This window comes from Peromyscus californicus, unplaced genomic scaffold, assembly GCF_007827085.1.
Source record: "Peromyscus californicus insignis strain IS unplaced genomic scaffold, ASM782708v3 Scaffold_14__1_contigs__length_90479793_seg_2, whole genome shotgun sequence".
Classification (NCBI taxonomy): Eukaryota; Metazoa; Chordata; class Mammalia; order Rodentia; family Cricetidae; genus Peromyscus; species Peromyscus californicus.
This window is the reverse complement of record NW_026294436.1, coordinates 46,768,092-46,789,909: the sequence shown is the minus strand read 5'-3', so window position 1 is coordinate 46,789,909 and position 21,818 is coordinate 46,768,092. Positions and strand designations below refer to the sequence as shown.

General features: G+C 38.5%; 1 long non-coding RNA gene across 2 annotated transcripts in view; it reads right to left on the bottom strand.

The window, feature by feature from the left end:
• Window positions 1–1,625: 1,625 nt before the first annotated feature.
• Window positions 1,626–21,818, bottom strand: part of LOC128109874 (uncharacterized) — a 61,111-nt gene continuing 40,918 nt past the window's right edge. For both annotated transcript variants that reach the window (XR_008217943.1, XR_008217944.1), the window contains exons 3-4: window positions 3,152–3,266; window positions 1,626–1,950 (exon numbers count right to left, since the gene is read on the bottom strand). This is a non-coding gene — a long non-coding RNA (uncharacterized LOC128109874). The remainder of the gene's footprint in view (window positions 1,951–3,151; window positions 3,267–21,818) is intronic.

Genomic DNA, 21,818 nt, shown 5'->3' with positions numbered 1-21,818 from the left:
CCTCACAGACAGATCAGCCACCAGGTGCTGATTTTTTGTTTGTTTGTTTTGTTTTATTTTTTGTTTATTTCTTCAAACCTTTCTTCAAATTCTATATCTGCATTGCAGTAGCATCCATCCCAACCACAAGAACTCAGCTCTGAAACCCATCTGTTTAGGATGGAGGTCAAGAGCAAGGACCCTGAAACATCAGTGAATGAACTCATCTAGAAAGAATGGCATCAGCTAAGTGTTACAAAATGGCATCTGCAGTCTGCACTAGGGATGCTGTGGCAGGAGGATTTCTAAGAGTTTGAAACTATCCTGGACTACATAATGAATTTCGGGCAACCTGGGCTGTAGAGTGAGGCTTTCTCCAGAACAAACAATCAAACACATTTCCCCCATCACCAGAGAGTCTGATTTTACTGTCCTGAGGAGGACAAAGAAAACGGAACAAGACTGCTCTTGTGTTCTGTTCTTTTTTTTTCATGCAACCAGTGTGTGTGTGTGTGTGTGTGTGTGTGTACAATGTGTGTGTGTGTGTGTGTGTGTGTGTGTGTACAATGTGTGTGTGTGTGTATATATATATATATATACATATATATACATATATATATATATATATATAATTGAGGTCAGCAGGACCATATTATAATGCTTTTAGCATAGGTCTAATCCACATATAATTATAGTGCTACCTTATGCCTTCCTTCTTAAAATGCTGTTGTTTATTTACACTTTCTTTTTGATTTCTCAGATTCTTTTAATGCTCCTCAACATAGTGAATAAACTTTGACAGGATAATGGGAGTAGGAAAGTTGTAAGCAAAATAAGTTTTATAATAGAAACTTAATTTATAGAAATGTTATTGCTGACGGCCTCTAGGAGGCGCTCAAGCCTCCTTCTACCTACTTCCCTTCTTGGCAATCCCCTGGAGAAGCATTGCTTACTTTTCTGATGTTATTGCTTAGTCCTATTCCATACCACTGCATTGTCAAGTTTACAGTTGTCATAATGAGGGTGTGGCCTTCTTTGGATTCCTTTGTTAATAAGTTCAGTGGAAAAGACAGAGTAAGATGGCAAGTGGATTTTTGTTTGGAGACAAGTAGTTCATAGCATTGACTAATTAGACACGTTATCAATGGAGCAACAAGTTCTTCCCAGAACCCACTGAGACTTCTTGGAGTTCTGTATTAGTTTAGTCCCTAACCTCATAGCTAAGGGACATATTTTTTTTTTTTTGCTTTACCTTGTCATACATCATTGTCATCATCTGTCTGATTTTCCCCCTTTCCCCCTGACCACAGCTTCCCAGCATCTCCCTTCAAGCTTCCAGAGAACACATAGTGTGGGAATATAAGTCAGGAAGCTCCCTGATGAAATGCTGTTAGTTTCATTAAAAGAAAAAAAGTGGAGATGAGAAAGAAAAGCTACTGCTCATAACTCTTCTTTGAAAAGATGAAGGAAGTCCCAAACGCCAGCACTGAACCTCTTAGTTTGAGTAGTAGAATGATAACAGTGCCCATCAACATGTCCACAGAGACTTAAAGAACTATTCTGTATGTGCAGAAAGGAAGGAGATCCCTTTTATGCCTTCATGATGGGTGCTGTGGCTGATACCTCTGTTACAAAAGGCAGGTTAATAAGAGAAAAGCATAGCAAATTTATTCAACCATAGGTTTACTTGACAAAGGAAACCAAGCTTAAGGCCTGTAGAATCAGGATGAACCACCCATTTTATGAATAAGATAATGAGATATGGACAACCATGTAGACGTGGGAGATGCCTGGACAAAGGGGAATGTAACAGATGGCAGGCAAGGTCTCTCTGTTTCAATTCTTCATGACTTCTTTCTGGAGCAGTCCTTTCTTCTGGGTATAGAGCAGGTCCTTTGGGGAGTGTGGGAGATACATGATGTGCAATCACATAAAGCAGCTCTGAAGTTTTCTTTACTGCTAATCCTTCCACTGAAAGGTAGGGGAAAAACTGTGTGTCATAATTTAGAGGAACAGGATTGCAGGTTTCTCTGTCCTGCTTTGGGAAAAAAAACTCTACTTCTATATCTTTTCAGAGAGAGAGAGAGAGAGAGAGCGAGAGAGCGAGAGAGAGAGAGAGAGAGAGAGAGAGAGAGAGAGAGAGAGAGAGAGAGAGAGAGAGAGGAAAAGCTCAGAGAGAAACTTTGCTCCCAAGTCCTCTTCACACCCTTTCACTTTGGGTTGTCACTTTCTGTCCCCACCTCCAAAAACAGACAAAAATGTCAACCTAAACTATTTATTAGTAAGCAATTACCAGATTCTGGCCAAAACAGCAGTGGCCAGACTTCAGTCTGCTTGAGATTCTGAAGTGAAATTCCACTGGCTTAGGGACAGAAATTTAGCCGGGTATAATGGATCACATCTGTAATCCTAGCAGAGCTCCAGCCATGAATATCACTACAAGTCTGAGGCTGGAGTGTGATACATAACTCCAGAACAACCCAGGGTAGAATATAAGACTTTGTCTCAAATTAAAAAAAAAAAGAATAGAAATTTATTTTCACAGCTCCAGACACTGGGAGCAAATCTAAGATCACATGTAGCTAGAGTTTTCCTGCCTGGCCCACAGTCAGGACAAATCTCTCTCACCTGCCAGTCCCACAGCCGCTCAGACCCAACCAAGAAAACACAGAGACTTATATTGGTTACAAACTGTATGGCCATGGCAGGCTTTTTGCTAACTGTTCTTACAGCTTAAATTAATCCATTTCTATAAATCTATACCTTGCCACGTGGCTCGTGGCTTACCGGCATTTTCACATGCTGTTTGTCATCGTGGCGGCTGGCAGTGACTCCTTCTGCCTTCCTGTCCTTTCTTTTCTCCTCTCTGTTAGTCCTGCCTATACTTCCTGCCTGGCCACTGGTCAATCAGTGTTTTATTTATTGACCAATCAGAGCAACACATTTGCCATACAGAACATCCCACAGCAATCAAAGCGCCACCTAATTGTCCAATTTCCTTCCTGGGCTCTCTTCCAGACTTGTAGGTGCCTTCTTGCTATGTCCTGACACTGCACATGAGGACTCTGTTGTCTGTCAGTCAGGAAGGCGCTAATCCCATTATGAAGGCTCCACCTTGACCTCTTCTTCTAAATCCAATTATCTCCCAAAGGACCCATCCCAAAATACTTACAGTTCCCATCACATTGAGGGTCAGGACTTCAGCGCATGAACTTCGTGTGGGAGTGGGGAGAGATACAGCTCAATCTATTCCAATAAGAGAGGGTTAAATCAGAAGTCTTCGTAACCTAGACTCAGGAAAACAAGAGTAAACTTGAATAAAAAGAGACTAGAATGAGGCCTCCACTTATCTCTTCCTATCATCTGCTTGTCTCTTACTTCTCATCTTACACTTATCCCATTACTTCACCTTAGAAGCACGACTTACAACAACCAAAAAAACTATTATAGATCTTCAAGGCAGCCAAGCCACTCCTTCTGCTCCATCTTTTAGCCACACAGTTACCTCAAAACAGCTCTCAAACACATTCCTTTGTCTTGAGTTCATAATCTTCCAAAGAAGAGTATCAGTATGATTTAAATATATTAACGGATTCCAAATGCTATAATTGGGTCACATTAAAACTCTTGGTGGTTGAGCAGAAGTTATAGAATGCCCTTAGATGTCCACTACCTTTCTATGGTCAATTAAACTCATTGCCCCCATGGCTGTGGTGAGTTCTTAAATTCTAATCTCATTTGAGGAGATACCATCCAATATCTCTACTTCAAAAACCTCAGAAAGAAATTCTGCAGCTCAACAGTTAATGTAGCCTCGTTGCTTCAAAGAATCCCTATGCACTTCAGGATAGGTAGTCCTCAAAGCTATAGGTTCCATATGGTGGGGATTCTGATATTAATCTTGTTCTGCTTGACCTACCCCCATTCTCAGCATCATTGTGGCTTTTGACACACAGTGTATGAACAGTAAGGAAAAGGATTTAGATGATACCCCATCAATATGCTTAAATAAATCAATTGGACATCAACTACCCTAAGCTGGGCCAAACTTCTCAAGTTAAAACACAGCCCTGTAGGCACCATCTAGAAGTGTAGGGGTCAACCGTGGAGGCCATCCTTACTCTGACTAACCACCAGAAAACTCTGGGAAGGCCATTTCTTACAATCCCTACAGGCTGGATAATTTACTAGAATACTTGACAGCACTATATTGATCATTACAATATTTATGACCAAATTAAAGAGAGAAATGCACATGTGGAATATTAGTTTAAGATGTGTTACATTTGTTTATGCTGTGAAATATTTGTTTAATGATGCAATGGTGTGTTGAGTTCTTTTATGTTGCATCTATTTAATTCTGTGAAGCTGTGTCACTTTGCCTGCCTAGAACACCTGATTGGTCTAATAAAGAGCTGAGCAGTCAATAGTGAGGCAGGAGAAAGGATAGGCATAGCTGCCAGGCAGAGAGAATATATAGAAAAAGAGAGAAGAGGAGGGAGGAGCAAGAAAAGAAGAAGGACACCAGACCAGGGGCCAGCCATACAGCCACACAGCCAGCAACCGAGTAAGAATGGGGAAAAGATATATAAAGAAAGGTAAAAAGCCCAGAGGCAAAATGTAGACAAAGAGAAATGGGTTAATTTAAGTTAGAAAAACTGGCTAGAAACAAGCCAAGCTAAGGCCAGGCATTCATAAGTAAGAAAAAGTCTCTGTGTATTTATGTGGGTGCTGGGTGGCAGGCCCCCCAAAGAGTAAAAAAATCAACTATATGCACAAGGTAAGTTCTGGGATGGTTCCAGATTTGAAGCCTCTACTATTCTCTCCCCCACATACTTGTCATTATTCTCCTGCCCTTTTATGCATGACAACATGCAGAGAAGTACCAATTAGTGAAGCCCATCCATTTGCCATGCTCCAGGGTTTTATTGTGATTTCAATACATGAGCAACACTGATAGGAATACTGTCCAGTCCATGTGTTTGAACACAACTCCCTCCATTGCTTTCTAGAGGCCAGGTCAATATGTATCACTGTGGCTCAAAGCCCCAATCCCTCTAATTATGTGGTTGGCTTTTCTGAGTGACCAGATCCGTATCCTGAGTCATTTCATTAATGCTAACTACCAAATGTCCCACCATGAGTCATTCTGTTAAACTCTCAGGGTCTATGATGAATCACAAAGAGACGGTCCTTATCGCTCAGGAAATTCCAAGACAGAAATATTATACACAAAGAAGACAAGTTCTTATCTGGTCTGTTTAGTGGCTAGTCCAGCAAGGAGGAAATGCTACCTCTTTCATGATGGAAGAAGCCAACTAAAATAAACCGTATGGCAGCTAATAGATCTCAGCTGCCGACAAAGTGGCTCAACAGCCATGACTGGGTCAACCTCGGTGCTCAGAAGTCAGGTTGCTGAATTCATGGATAATCTCTATTCTACTGTGAGAACCACTTTGCTCATGAGATCATTGTGTGACAGCAAAGAGTGCTTGGGGAAAAAGACTAACTGGTACCCAAAGGACTAACTGGTTCCCATATACTCAATTGCTAAATTGTCTTCCATTGAAATAACTCTTTGGTGAACATTTACATGAGACACATATTTTCAAGCTTCCCCCATTCATGAAAGCCTACTCACACTCTAAATTTCCAGTCATCTAGTCCTGTTCATCCCAGTTGCTGCTCTCCCGGTGACACTATAAGCTACAGCCCACAAATTGGTGTGGACTCATTTGGCTGGCCACTAGTTCTCCAAAGTAAAGTGAACAAGAAGTTATACTGCTCAAACTTCTGCCTGCTGAGATTTCCTTTTACCGTTATCCTTCAGATCTACCCCTACAAATGGCTGTAACACAACCACAGCCACTTGCAGATAGCATTTCTAAAATAGGCCAAGTCTTTTCTTAACCTGTCAGTTTATCAGAGGGCATTCCCCTGGGAGACCAGGGTAAAGGTGGAAGAGAACTATTGTAACACTAGAGACCATGGGCATTTGAGCTGCTTAATCCTTGTAGCTGACTTTATGGCTTGGGGGGGCAGGAGGCTAATAACACTGAGTTCATGATGGGATACTCAGGTTGCGTGGTTACTTGGTGACCTGTGGTTAACCATTATTCTCTTCTGAGACCAAATATAAAGCCAAGAACTACTTCTTGGAGGCCTCTTTTGTCTGAAGAGAATGTCATGGTCTTGTTCCAAAATCCTCAGCATCTGGGATGTAATTTATCCACAGGGACTTGTCAAAGGATTTGAACCTGCCAGTGGTACATTAAGTACCAATGGATCTGCTACTTGATATGGGCTACAGAACAGAACATCCCCAGCAGCCTAGAATTTTACAGCACTTGCTTTTATTCTGTGAATCATTCAAAACTAGCAGTGTTTAAGGGGTAGGAAGGATTAAGTGAATGAGAGCAACACAACCAATTGAGGATTATATTACATCTAAGATCCAAAGGAGACCAATAGACACTCTGGGTTACTTATTGGCTGTAGGAGATACCACTTGCAACAACATTCCCTTGTTGTGGAAAGGATATTTGTTTTTTGAGTACATTAGTTGCTTTATTATTTTTATTACATTAGTACTCACATATCTGGTGAGCAGATATTGCTACCTAAACCCAAATAAAAGTTACACTGAAACCAATGCCAATCCCATAGTGAGAGAATTAAAGTACTGAAAATAAGATCAAGTGCAATTCTCTGGGGTATTGTGCCAATTCAGTGAGTTGTGAAATTTTGACATCATCCTCAGAGACTATAAATTTACTCTTAAGGATTATTTTCTTTTGTAAAAATATCTTTGTCAGTATTTATTTATATGTTAAATATTTAAATACTTAAAATAAATGTTATTCTCTCCTTGGAGAAGTTCATACAACATGTTTTGAACATATTTACCCCCTCTCCCCTAACTCCTCCAGATCCAAAAACCTCTTTCCTACCTACCCAATATTGTTTCTCTTTAAAGAAAAAAAACCTATCAATTTTGTGATTATTGGCATAGAAACTCAATAGAAAGCAAGGCAATAGCTTTTAGGAATTGCTCCCTATTTCTCACTACTTCCCCTGGTCTGTACCAGTGTCCTTATTTTACTATTATTAGATTTCTGCAAGTAAGAAAGAACAGCTGATAGCAATCACAAAATCCAGAAGAAACACTATAAATTACAAACCCAAAAGTTCATTTCCCCAGCTCCAACAAAATAATTCTAAACCTATTAATGCAGACTGGAAATCTGGCAGCTTCTATAATGTGATATTCAGAAGCAAATTTGGTTCATGATCCAAGTTGTTTATTTTAAAATGTAGCATTTTTCTCTGCCTACTGCCAAATGCAATTCAAATGGTTGACATCTTGTCTATTATAAAATCCTATGCAACTGGAGTCCTGATTACATTATTGAATCTCTCTCTATATATACCTCCCATGGAATAGACTTTACAAATGCCTTATTCTTGAGTTTCAGAACATATGTAATACACACATACACACACACACACACACACACACACACACACACACACACACACATATATATATATATATATATATATATATCTGAAGGACAGAAACATATATGTGTGTGCATGTGTGCATACATATATCATATATACATATATATTACATATATATATATATATCAAACTTAAAAAAAACCTATCAAGTCCAATTGGAGCTCCCCATATATTCTTGGGTATGTGGCCTTCCACTAGTATGTGGTCAACTTACCAGGGCCTACACTCTTGAGAAAATGGACTCTCCTTCTTCCAGAAGCTATGAATTGCCAATAGCTCCTTGACTAAGGGATGGGACCTCACACCCACCTCTATTTTCCATGCTGGTATTTGGTCTGGCTTGGGCTTTCACAGGTTTTCTACACACTGTCATAACTACTATGAGTTCACATGTACCAATATGCTGTGGGATGTTGTTCTGTATTCTGTGAATATGTGTTGCTCTGATTGGTTGATAAATAAAATGCTGATTGACCAGTAGCCAGGCAAGAAGTATAGGTGGGGTGAGTAGACAAGGAGAATTCTGGGAAGAGGAAGGGCTGAACCAGGAGTCACCAGCCAGACACAGAGGAAGCAAGATAACAAGGCAGAACTGAGAAAAGGTACCAAGCCACATGGCTAAACATAAATAAGAATTATGGGTTAAATTAAGAGTAAGAGCTAGTCAGTAATAAGCCTGAGCTAATGGCCAAGCAGTTATAATTAATATAAGCCTCTGTGTGCTTACTTGGGGGGCGTGAGTGGGAGAGATTCGTCCCTACCATTGGCCGGCCAGGACACAGAAAAACTTCCAACTACACCGCCACACTGCTGTGTTCAGTACACACTGTCTCATTGTAGTCATCCTCTGCCTCTGACTTGCTCTTTCTGTCCTTCCTTCTACAATGATCCCTGAGCCTTGGGAGTAGAGTTGTCCCATTTGGGGATGACCATTCTTCAGTTTCTTATTCTCTGTACCTTGGCCAGTTGTTTCCCTCTGTGTTAACCACCATATACTGCAAACAGCTTTTCTGATGAGGATTGAGATACACATTAATCTATGGGTATAATGATAAATCATTAGGAATCAGTTTAATATTATGTCCATTTAGCAGAATGAAGTTCTGGGTTTTACCCTAGTGCCTATGATCTGTCTATCAAAAAGCTTTTGGTCTGATGATGATGCCTGGTATGGCTTTAATTTTGTTGAGTGGGACTTGAATCCGATCAAAAATGTTTGGTTACTAATGCTCATGACATATTGCCCCAGTGGGCATGTCATAGCCAGCTAGTCATTATTGTAGCTTGCAGGATTCACTGATGGATAAGAATGATTATCACTTTTCTTTTCCAGTACCATTCAAACACATTCCAAAACTATAAAAATTGTCCAATAGGGTTAAAGCTTCCAGGTCAGTATCAGCTTGATATTTCCATGTTCTATGACTCAAGTGTACAATGCCTTCAGCAATGTGGTCTTACCAAAAAATTCTAGGTGGTAACCAAGATCATTGGCAATAGCCTATACCATTTGAGGGTCTATAGGACATCATTGGCCAGCAACTCTAAAAGTAGTAACCCATTCCATGTATTTCAACCATGAAAGAAAATATTAGTAGGTAAAAACCAAAAGTTTTGGATATAAAAAGCATTAGAAAAAACAGGAGAAATTGGCCGGGCGGTAGTGGCGCATGCCTTTAATCCCAGCCCTCGGGAGGCAGAGGCAGGCGGATCTCTGTGAGTTCGAGGCCAGCCTGGGCTACCAAGTGAGTCCCAGGAAAGGTGCAAAGCTACACAGAGAAACCCTGTCTCGAAAAAAAGAAAAGAAAAAAAAAAACAGGAGAAATTGAATGGAAATATGCTTTCATGGAGAAAAAGAAATGATGTAAAATTTCCAATCACAAAGCAAATACTTGTGTATTTTAAACAGTGTGTGATAGTAAAAGTAAACTTGGAGAGTTTCTGACCCAACCATCAGCTATCAACTATTTGCAAAAGTAAAATAGATAGATAGATAGATAGATAGATAGATAGATAGATAGATAGATGATAGATATGCATTATATATAATAACTATTGGCATTTTTAAACTAAAGGATATTTATAAATATAAAGTTGCATCTATATTTCTAAACTAAAGGATATATATATATGGATATATATATATGTATAAATGCATATATATCCTTCTACAGTAGTAGGTTTCCATGTGATTTTTTAAAAGGAATTTTGTGGTATTTATCCCTCCCTAGATTATTTTCTCTTCCATCACATTTAAACCTTTCTAGAGATAAAATTATAAGAAAGGAATCATTTTCCTTTCCTTAGATACTATATTTTACTAAACTAATATGTCAAATTACACATTCTAAAATGAAATTTAGATGATTGCAAGTTTTCTGTAGAATGTGGCAAGCAGCCCTAGCTGGGGCAGTGGTCACCAACCTCTGTTTTTACACCCCTTTAAAGGGACTAAAAAAATAACCTCTCATCAAAAATATTTAACTATATAATCAAAGTTTTCTTCAGTTAAATAATTGGTGATCTAGATTCATTTCTGTTGCTGTAATAAACAACTGAAAACAACTTAGAGGAAAAGGGGGTTTATTTGGCTTGCACTCTGGTCACAGTCAATCACTGAGAGTAGTAAGGGCAGGAAATTGAAGGCAGGACTACTTGCTATTCTACAGATTACCTCTAGCCAAGGAACTTTGGAGGAATGCTGTTGGATGGCTCACTGACCCATGCTTAGCTAGTTTTCTTATACAGACCAGGACCACCTGCTCAGGGAATGATGCTGCCCACAGTGGGCTGGGCCCTCCGACATCAATTGATAATCAAGATAATTCCCCACAAACATGCTCGTAGACTAATCTTATCTGGGCAATCACTCAACTTCAACTCCTTTCTCGGGTGACTGTAGGCTCTGTCAAATTGGCAATCAACTAAGACAATTGGAAATTATGTAACTCCAACTGCATTATAAATATTGACATTTTAAGCTAAAGCTGCAACTGTTACTTTTGTGTGACAGTTGGGTCAGAAACTCTCTAAGTTTACTTTTACTGTCACCCATTGTTTAAAATACAGGAGTATTTGCTTTGTGATTGGAAATTTTACATCATTTCTTTTTCTCCTTGAAAGCATATTTCCATTCAATTTCCCCTAAGGTTTTTTTCTAATGCTTTTTATATTCAAAACACTTTTGGTTTTTACCCACTCATATTTCCTTTCAATGTTGACTATGATATCTTTTCTATTTCTTTCCTGTAACTATAGGACTCTGGCTATTTCTTATATTTGTAGTCCTGGATTACAAGCCTGGAGAAATGACTTTGCAGTGTAGAGCCTTTACTACTATTTTTGCAAATGACCCACATTTGGTTCCCAATGTCTGTAACTCTAGCTCCAGGTGGTCTGAACCCTCTCCTGATCTCCATGGACTCCTATACTCATAAGCATGTACCCACACACAGACATATGTCCATAGACATACTTAAAAATAAAATAAATCTTTTGAAATAGATTTGTTCTAAATTGAATTGTAATTGTTAGTAGTATGCAATTCCTTGAGTAATATATAAAAAATGTATTGTAATTGTACAACTCAGATTGTGTGATAGTTAATTTGTATTGCAATCCATTGAATAATACATAAAATATAATTTTTATGAAAAAATTTATGTGTTTATTTATGTTATTTATTTATTTTTAAACAAGTTTTTTTCATTTTATATACCAATCCCAGTTCCCCCTCCCTCTCCTTCTCCAGCCGCCCCTCCTCCCCCCATCCACTCCCCATCCACTCCTCAGAGAGGGTAAGACCTCTTTTGGGGAGTCAACAAAGTCTGGCATACTAAATTGAGGCAGGACCAAGTCCCTCCCCACTGTGTCAAGGCTGAGCAAAGTATCCCACCCTAGGGAATGTGTTCCAAAAGGCCATTTCATGCACCTGGGATAAGTCCTGGTCCCACTGTCAGGGGCTCCCCAAACAGATCTAGCCACATAACTGTCACCCATGTTCAGAGGGCCTTGTTCGGTCCCATGCATGTCCCCCAACTAACAGGCCAGAGTCCATGAGCTCCCACCACCTTGGGTCAGCTGTCTCTGAGGTTTTCCCCATCATGATCTTGACCTCACTTGCTCCTGTGATCCCTTCTCCCTCTCTTCAACTGAAGTCTAGGAGCTCAGCCCAGGGCTTGGTTGTGGATCACTGCATCTGCTCCTATCAGTTACTGGATGTAGGTTCTATGATGACAATTAGGACCGAGTGGAAGGAGGGACAGAGAGGGAGAGCAATGAAAGAGATACCTTGGTAGAGGGAGCCATGAGGGGGTTAGGGGAAACCTGGTGCTAGGGAAATCCCCAGGAATCCACAAGGATGACACCAGCTAAAACTCCTAGCAATAATGGAGAAGGTACATAAAATATAATTTTATTGTAATTGCATGACTCAGATAGTATAGTGATTAATTTGGATTGTCATTAATGATGCATACTTTCTTGTGTGTCTGTGAGGGTGTTTCCAGAGAAGATTAACTGAGGAGGAAAGACCCGTGTTAGATATGAGAAGTAAAACCCCATGGGCTAAAGTCCCAAAACGAACAAAAGGAGAAAGCCCGATGGGCACCAGCATTCATTTCTCTGTGCTTCCTGACTATGAATACAATGTGGCCACCTGCTTTACACTCCTGCCAACGTGTGCTCTGCCAGGATGGACTCTGTCTCCTTACACTGTGAGCCAAATAAATCCTCACTTCCTTAAGTTCCTTCTCTAAGGTATTTTGGTCACAGCAGTGAAGAAGGTAACTAATACAGTAGATATAAACATTTTAAAGGTACTTCATTTACTCTTCAATGAATAATATTTTATGGTAAAATGAGACAAGCTTCATCATGAATTTTATTCCAATTTTAAATTTCATATGTTAAGCTGAATGTTGTCATCAGAAATTCTTTTTAATATCTATCACATGAAAACTCAGTTTGATGCTCCTGAATTTTGTTGGAAGCAAAAAAACTCGACAACTACCTAACCTGCTCAAAAGAATTACACTTATTTATTTTTTTTAATTTCTGGGAAATAACCCCCAAAAGGCTTTCAACAATGCTTAACCAATGCTCATTAGTTGTATCTGTTACTCTTTTGTAAACAGTCATTTCCTTTAGTATGAGACCAAGATGTTTCAAATGGGCTTTTATACTCCAACATGGGACATCACTGACTATAGACTGATCTAAGGGCTATAGCCTTGGGGATGATGACTCCATCAGCAGAGGGTAATCCATAGACAGATTGGACCTTAGGGCTCCCACTGTTCTAGACAACTTTGTTTCAAAGGCCCTGAAGAGAAAATGCATGACACACTATTCACATATTTAAATATAGACATTTAAGGCAATAGACCTAAATAGACACTTTCCAAAAGAACATACAACTGAATGGGGCTGGAGAGATGGCTTAATGGTTAAGAGTACTGACTGCTCTTCCAGAGGACCTGGGTCCAATTCCCAGCACCCACATGGCGGCTCACAACTGTCTGTAACTCTACTTCCAGGGAGATCTGACCCCTTCACTCTAATGCACAGAAAATATAATTAAATAAATTTTATTTAAAAAAAGACATAAAACTGGCCAGCAGGGATATGAAGCATGCTCTATATAACTGTTAACAATTCAAACACAATTAGTTGTCACTTCAATCCAGCAGGAATGGCCATTATCAAAAAGACAAATGTTCACAAGTGTTGGTTAGACCATTAGAAAAAGGAATACTTACACTCTATCTGTGGGAATGTAAATTAGTCATTGGAGAAAACAGTATGATAGGGTTCTCAAAAATTAAACGCAAGAGTTTGTGTGATGCAGGAGTCCTATTACCAGGTCCATAACCAGGAGAACTGAAACCAGTGTGTTGAGGAAACACCTGTATTACCATGTTTATCATAGCACTATTCACAAGAATAATAAATGGAAACAACTTGAATGGTCAACCAATGACTATGTAAAGATAGTATGGTACATAGACATTATGAATACTGTTCAAATAAAATAATACAACTGTGCCACTTGGAGAAAGGATTATGCATTCCATTATTCTATTTAACCATATGGCAAGTATAGTAGTTATAACATACTGTATGTTTCAAAAGAGGATCTAGAAGGAGGGTTTGGGATGTTTATACCACTAAGAAATGGTAAATATTTGAAATTGTGAATATTTGATTCTTAGCCTGATTTGAGAATGCACAATGTATATATGTTTTAAAACTTCACACAGCACCCCAGAAGTGTGTAGAATTCTTATGTATTAGTTATATAAGTATTCTAAGGGAGTTCTAAAATAAATACAAATAAACAATCATTCTTAAATACTTCATTTAATTGTAACATTTTCATATATTTTCCTCCAAATGTTGATGTTTCAGATTAGGCAGAGGCTATTTATAGAAAATGTCTTCCCTGTAATTGAACAAAGCAAGCCGTCATTGCTAAACCCATCATCAGTCAAATCAAACACAGCGCTGACATACTTTTTTTCCACTTAACAAAAAAAGTCATGTCAATACTCATGCCTGTAATAACCAGCTCACTTCTGAGTTACACTTCTCAGAAAGAGTAAGAATGGGACTCAAACCACAGCCACCGATTTATTGCTAAATACACAAGATCAAGGTGCCTCCTGGATTCCTTCCAAGGCGTGTGTGTCCTCATGTGACTCTCTCCAGGAGTGTCTGCAGTCAGCAAGGTTAGTTGTGGGTGGAAAAATCTGATAAGGTTATTAAGTAACAAAATCTCAGAATTAAAAAAGAACACTTCTGCAACATACTTCGCTCTTAATGGAAATAAAAGGAAAACAAAGGATGTTTGAAAAGAAATCAGTGTCTATTGATCATCAGAGGCTTTCCTAACGATCCCTTCATCCTGAACTCTCAGGAATATTTACATCCCAGGCAATGTATTACAATAACATTCAGAATGAGTGAGAGGTTTTGACTTCACTCTTTAAAAAAAAGAAAAGAAAAAGAAAAAGAAAAGGAGGCTGAGAAAGAAATCCAGACTATTCCTAGACCCTGATGATGAAATGTTACGGGTTAATTTTAAGGAAAAAAAAATCATTTAAAAGTTGAAGATTCAAAAAAGTCTGTCATGAAAAGTCCTTGTGACAACCCCCAGAAAAGGCCTTGGTCATCTTCTGAGGAGGGACACACCTCGGCTTCAGACTGCGTGGATCTGGAAGGAGAGTCAGTGGTGATCAGCAGAACCAACAGGAGTTAGGTGCATAAGGTCAGTGCTGACAAGCTTTATGTTTTATGACACAACTGAGACCGCAGATAAGGCTCTTGGACAAGGCATATCAGCGGCCTCATGAGTGTGAGGAGTGTTTGCATAAATAAATGCTACTGCTTCTTTCCACTTGAATTACTCTGACCATGCATACCATCTATGCAAATGTTTTCAGTTCCCCAAGAACAGCTGAAATCCAATCATGCGACCTCCTTTGTTATCTCTGGCTTTTCTCTTCCGGTCACCTGGGAACGAAATGCTTTTCCACTAAATTTTCTGGCTGGCTGGCATTGTTTCAAGTCAGCATTTTAATCTGGCCCATGGTAACATCCTTCTACTGCGTCTATACCACTTCCTCTACTCCATTTTCCCTGTTATAAAAGTCGCATTTTCTAGATGGCAAACCCAATCTTCAAGCACCCTTCCTCTGGACTTTAACTCTTCGCTGCCTTTGGTATAGTAGAAAAGCAACTCAGCCTTCAAGGCCCCCCTCTACTAACAATTCTGGCTTCATCCCTCCTGGGCTTTCCTCTCCTCTCCCATTTTCTGTTTCTATACTGAACCAAGTTTGCTTTCCCAGGGCTCAGTGGCCATTCATGTCTCCATCCTTTTGCACACACTTTTGTTCTTCCTCCGGGTAAATTCTTAATCCCACTTTTAGAACCAATGCAAGTTATTTTCTACCTAAATCCCTCTCAGTATATCCTACCACAAAACTGGCCTCATTCAGATTGCTCCTGCCAAAATACATGTTCATTTCTGCTGTTTAACTATGGGATCTTAAGAGTAGTGCCCATACTTCATTGTTTCATAGTCTTTGTACTTGGCACAAAACAGGTTTTTCTGAAAATCAAAACACACAAAATAATAACATTATAATGAAGAAATGTTCACGCTGGTTCATGTTTTCGAACATCTCAGGCTTTGGCCCCATTGTTCATGTGCCTGTGGCCGAGGAAACTAAGCCTTGTGGCAGCAGAAGACAAAAAATAGATGTCAGGGTCCCAATGTCTTCCTTTAGGTCCCATCTCCTAAAGATTCCACCACCTCCCCATAGTGCTATAGGCTGTGTACCAATCCCTCAAGATAGGAGCTGTAGGGGAAAGGTGTTCAAAGCCCCAACTATAACAGTGTTAACGATTTTAATTATTGGCTGGTTTGGAAGTTGGGGAGAGTTGTTTAATTTTTTTGTTTAGTTAGTTTGGGGTTTTGATGTTGTTGTTTTACTGTTTTTTGTTTTTTGAGATAAGGTCTTACTTTGTAGCTCTAGTTGTCCTGGAACTTAGTGTGTAGACAGGACTGACCTCAATCTTGGGGCAATCTTCTTGACTTGCCTTCCAAACACTAGGATGACAGGCATGAACCAAAACTTCTGGCTATCTTTTAAATTAATAACATAATTTATAATAATAATAATAATAATATAGTATTAATTATAAATTGATAACATAATAATAACATAATAAAACAAGATAATCTTAGTAAGACATAAGCTAAAACTATGTTGAAGCACATGCACAAAGACAATAATTAATTAAGTCAATACTTCTAAAACAAGCTTGTAGAGGGTGAGCATTTGAAAAACAGACATGAGTTGGTTCAATAGTTGATAAATAAGAGTATGGATGATAACATAAATAACTTTTGAAAAAAATGCAGTCAAAGGAAACTGAGGAAACCAGAAATTACCAAAACTAGAATATACACATACATGTGTATACCAAGAAAAAGTATAGCCCAATTTTGTAGAAAAATGGGATAGCCTCCCACAAAGTAAGAGTCCCCTTCAAAATTGGGGGAATGTACACTTACTTGTCTGGTTTCTAAAGTATATGGACACAAATTAAGCCTCACTCGATAACAGACTTGATTGATACCAGTCAGATTCTACTCATGTATCATTGCTGCAGGAAGCCTTCTTTCCATCAAGCCACACTGCAGCAGGTACCTTTCTTCATGTTCTCTTTGAAATCCCCCAGCATAGCAATGCCTATATGATGTTCACAAGATTCATTTACCTGCCTGTCTCCCTTTCTAGAATGTAATCTCCTTCAAAGACACATTTGCTTATGTTTCCCTAGAATCCATAACAGTATTTTTTGGAGAGCAGTGTATTTGGAGAGCACTGAAAAGCAATATATATTTTAAAATAATATAAAGACTGGCAAGATGGATCAGCAGGCAGAGGCACTTGGCACCAAGCCTGAGGATCTGAGTTTGATCCCCAAAGCCCACATTTTAAGAGAGAACTAACTTACTCTTGCAAGTTGTCCTCTGACCTCCACACATGCACCATGGTGCATGTGAAACACACACATTCACACAAACTAAGAAAAAATGTGAAAAATAAAATAATAACTGCCATTTACTGTTTTCCATGTTTCAGGTGAGTGTTATCCAAATTTGGGGGAATCCAGGAACTATTTGGAAGTTCAAACTATATGAGATCAAAGAACTAGTCATTGCTACTGTTTTCAGCTCCACACTGTCATCAAGAAAATAAATAAAACCCTTACCTAAAACTCATATAAACAACTTTCCCCTTAATACCTAGTATTCACAATGCAGACAGGGCTACTCTATACTCAGATGCTCTCTTTACATGATACTATTTTATAAGTGAATACTGTCATCTGATGGGATCCACAATTTCCATTATTACTTTTAATCATATATTAAAATCATAAGACATATTACTGATCAGATATGTTCTGTGAAAAACTAAGTTGTGGAATAGAATTTATAGTCAAAATGCAAACGTGGTGAGTATTTTGAAGTTAGGTATCAAAATTATATTGCTACATTAAAGTCTGTGAAATCATTAGTAACCAAATAAAATACATCTTTTCTTAGAACATAGAATTTTTGTGGTGAGCAAAAGAAAAGGCTTATGCCCCTTTCCCTCAAATATGTACAGTAATATGGTAAATTCTGATCCCTATTCTGCATCTGATCATAAAGATAAAACTAGCCAGGCCTAGAAACAGGCCTGTAATCCTAACTACTTAGAAGTCTGAGACAATAAAGGACTAGAGATCTAGACATAGATCAGTGCTAGAGCAATTGTCTGGCATGTATAAAGCTCTAGAATTAATCCTCAGTTTTATAGAGAGAGTATGTTTGTAAAGGTATTCATCATCTATCATTGCATAGTAAATTACCTCCAACTTAGGAATTTCAAAGAAGATGAATTTGTAAGCTAACATTTTTCATGAGTCAGTAACTGTCTTGTGGTTCTGGCTCAAGAACTCTAGGGAAATTTCAATCATTCTTTTCCCCCATGCTACCATCATCTAAAGGCTTGACTGAGACTGGTGGATGTGCTTCCAAGATCACTTATTGTCAGAACAATAGGATCTAATTTTCAAATGATAGGCAAAGAGTAGTAGGAAAGGAAAGGAAGAATTCCTATAAGGGAAAAACCAATTTGAGTGGCAGATTTTTCTTATGAAACCATGAAGACCAGAAAAAGTGGGGGGAAAAAGACTTGAGGAAAAGAATCCCAAATCCCACATCCAACAAAGCTGTCCTGCAAGAATGAAGCAGACACAAATACCTCTTCAGATTAAGGAAAATTCTGAGAATTTGTTTCTAATAGACCTTCCTCTAATTAATGAATTGAAAACAATCCAAATCAAAATAAGTAAATAAATAAATGATAACAAAGGCTGCCTCCATGAGGCAGGAATGATGAGCAAATGAAGAGCAAAAATAATAGGAAACACAACAGACCATGTCTCAGTTATCACATTACATGGTTGATACAAAGTTATAGTATTTTCTGATGTAGTACTCAATATAGTAGAGGAAATATTTAAGAAAATTACACTTAGAAGACAGAAAGTCATGAAAGACATAAAATGGAACACAAAAATATATACTTAGATTATCACTAAAAGAAGAAAACTTTCAAGGTTGTGTGTGTGTGTGTGTGTGTATGTATGTGTGCCTAGAACAACCACTAAGAAAACTATACAAAATGATACAATCAAAAAACGTTGTGAATAAATCAAAATGAAACTCTGAGATAATATATATGCAACCCACAGAAAGGCAAGAAATGAAAAGTAACATGAAACAGAATGAATAGACAAAGAACAATTCATAAAATTGGAAACTTACACAAAGAGATAGATATTAGCAAAATAAAGTTTAAAGCCACAACCCCACTATATACTGCCTACAAGAAACTCACTGCAAGCACAGTGCTGTAGAATGTAAGGAAATGTAAATGAAAACAAGGATGACTATGTTAATATGAGATAAAGCGTAGAGTGAAGAGAGGAACATGACATAATTATACCTCCCCTACTTAAAACCTTAAGTGATAATGATAATTGTTCTTATGAACACATAAACTGAAATACCTTGATTTGTTTTTCATGCTGTCAATGATGTGACCCTCAGTTTGGATTTTCAAAAGTATTACTCTTTATAAAATACATTTTAATTTATAAGTGATAAAATATATGAATAGCTTACAATGTGAATAAATTGATATTTATATCTGTTAATATTTAAATTTTTCAGAATAAAAATGATTTCCAAAATCATCCTTGAAAAAGAAGGAAAATCTACATCTGAGAATAAGATTGAAGAAGGGACAGTGAGATAGCTCAGCAGATGAAAACACTTGCCACCAAGCCTGGCAACCTGAGTTAGATTCCCAGTCCCACATGGTGGAAGGAGAACACTGACTCCTACAAGTTCTCCTCTGACTCCACATATGCCCATGGTGCATACACACACACACACACACACACACACACACACACACACACACATACACACACACACACACACACACACATCATTTTTTTAAGAATAGAGGAATGAGTGGGCAGTGGTGGCCCACACCTTTAATCCCAGCACTCAGGAGGCAGAGCCAAGTGGATCTCTGTGAGTTCAAGGAAGGCCAGCCTGGTTTACAAAGTGAGTTCTAGGACAGGCTCCAAAGCTACACAGAGAAACCCTGTCTCAAAAAAAAAAAAAAAACTGGAGGAATGAAGATCTAAAAAGAAGACATGGTGCAAAATAACCATCTCAGCATGGTGGAGGGTGAATAGAAAAAATAGTCAATTATTGAGCAACGTAGTGATACTTAAGTCATTATAAATTTAAATTGATTGTAGTTGGCATGGTGGAACATCTTTCCCCAGTACACTGAGCTGTGTAGAGACAGAGAACACTGTATATAAGGCTATGGTTGAAACAAGAGATGAGAAAATTACAAGACAGTTGAAAATACACAAAGGAGACTTAACAACAAAAGTTGTTAGAAATGCAGTAGTGGTGGCAGATTTCCCCATGTATGAAACAATATTAAAGTATACTATAAAGTTATAATATGCTAAAAGAAAAATAGAATGACAGCAATCCTAGATCACTGAGTTACCATGAGATCAGAATTGAATATTTAGAAACAAATATATGTATCTACCATATAGTAAATGTGGCATTTCTAAGCATTAGAGGTGGCTATTTAAGAAATATTGTTGGGGTGATGCTTAACCAACTGAAAAAAGTATAGAGAGTTAGATCCTCATTTCACACCATACTCTCAAATTTCATAAGAACTAAATTTTTAAATATTAAATAGACAGTAATATTCCTGGAAGAAAATATTTATGAGAAGGTATACAATGTTATTTAGGATAGTGGATTACTAGGGATTCTAGACAAAGCTGAAAGGATAGCTATAAATGCACACAGGCTTTGACGCATGAAAGGAGATTTACTAGAAAATTTAGATTGTGGAGGCTAAGTTCCATGATGGGCCCTCTGAGGGCTGGGAATTCTGAGGTGCAAATAGAATGGACTAATCTAACTCAGAAAGCCTTCCAACCAGGGAAGCATATTTAAGACTTCATCCCATACCAAAGGCATGAGAACTCGGAGTTCCACCTAAGATACAAGTCCTGGAGTCTGGAGTCCTAATGCCCAAGGGCCAGAGTCCCACTAAGCCAGGAAGAGACCCAGATGAAAACCTTAGCCTCAAAAAAAAAAAAGACTGATTTTAAGCCATTATGCTTCCAAAGAGAGAACCCAGCCACTCCTTTCCTAGATTTCTGACCTACAGAAACACACACTTAACATTACTTTGAGTCACTAGATTTACATAATGTTATAACAGCAATAGAAATGGGATAAATTAAGAATTTGACAAACTCAGGCAGAAGGCACTGGCTGCCCCAGGACCCAGGCAGGCTTCCCTCAACATTAGTCAGAGAAGCTTCTGCTTGTGATGGGCAGTACTCAATGCAGGAACACATGTCAGGTCAAAGTGCTTAGAAAAATGAGACTGTGAGTATTCAGCTCTAAATGGAACATCATTATCAATCTCCCAACTTACCCCTTTAACCCCTCCCCACAGCAAGGCCCAGGTAATATCATAGAAGAAAGAATGTATGAATGGCAGGATCGGGAGGAATGCTGTGAAATGCTGTCTTCTGAACATGGCATGGCTCTCACACTCACATCAGCTTCGGTTACCTTCACAAGATTAAGCCTGCTGAAATTCTGGCATGGAAAAGGCGGGTACTCCTCAGACTCCATCCCTTTCTGAGGAGATGTTGGCATTGATAGCTGCTGGAAGAGAGAGAATCATTCTCTTCTGAGAGGGTGGCCACTGGTAGTTCTCCTGTGCTCTAGTGGATAACCCAAAGTCACTCATGCCAATGAAACAGAAGACATAAAGTTATGGCCATGTTGGAGAAAATATGAGAATTGTAAGATGGCAGTGGGGTGGATATGATCATATTTCTCAAAGAATAAAAAGTCAAGCCGGGCAGTGGTGGTGCACACCTTTAATCCCAGCACTCGGGAGGCAGAGGCAGGTGGATCTCTGGGAGTTCAAGGCCAGCCTGGGCTACAAAGAAACCCTGTCCCGAAAAATAAAATCAAAATAATTCACCCTCCTCACAGTAATGTACAGTATGCTTATATTCTACATTTTTTCACCAGCTCAACTTTTTAATTGAGTAAATTTGATAATTTAGAAAGTAGCTGATTTTATTTCTAAGTAAAATAAAACTGAAATATCTTGGGT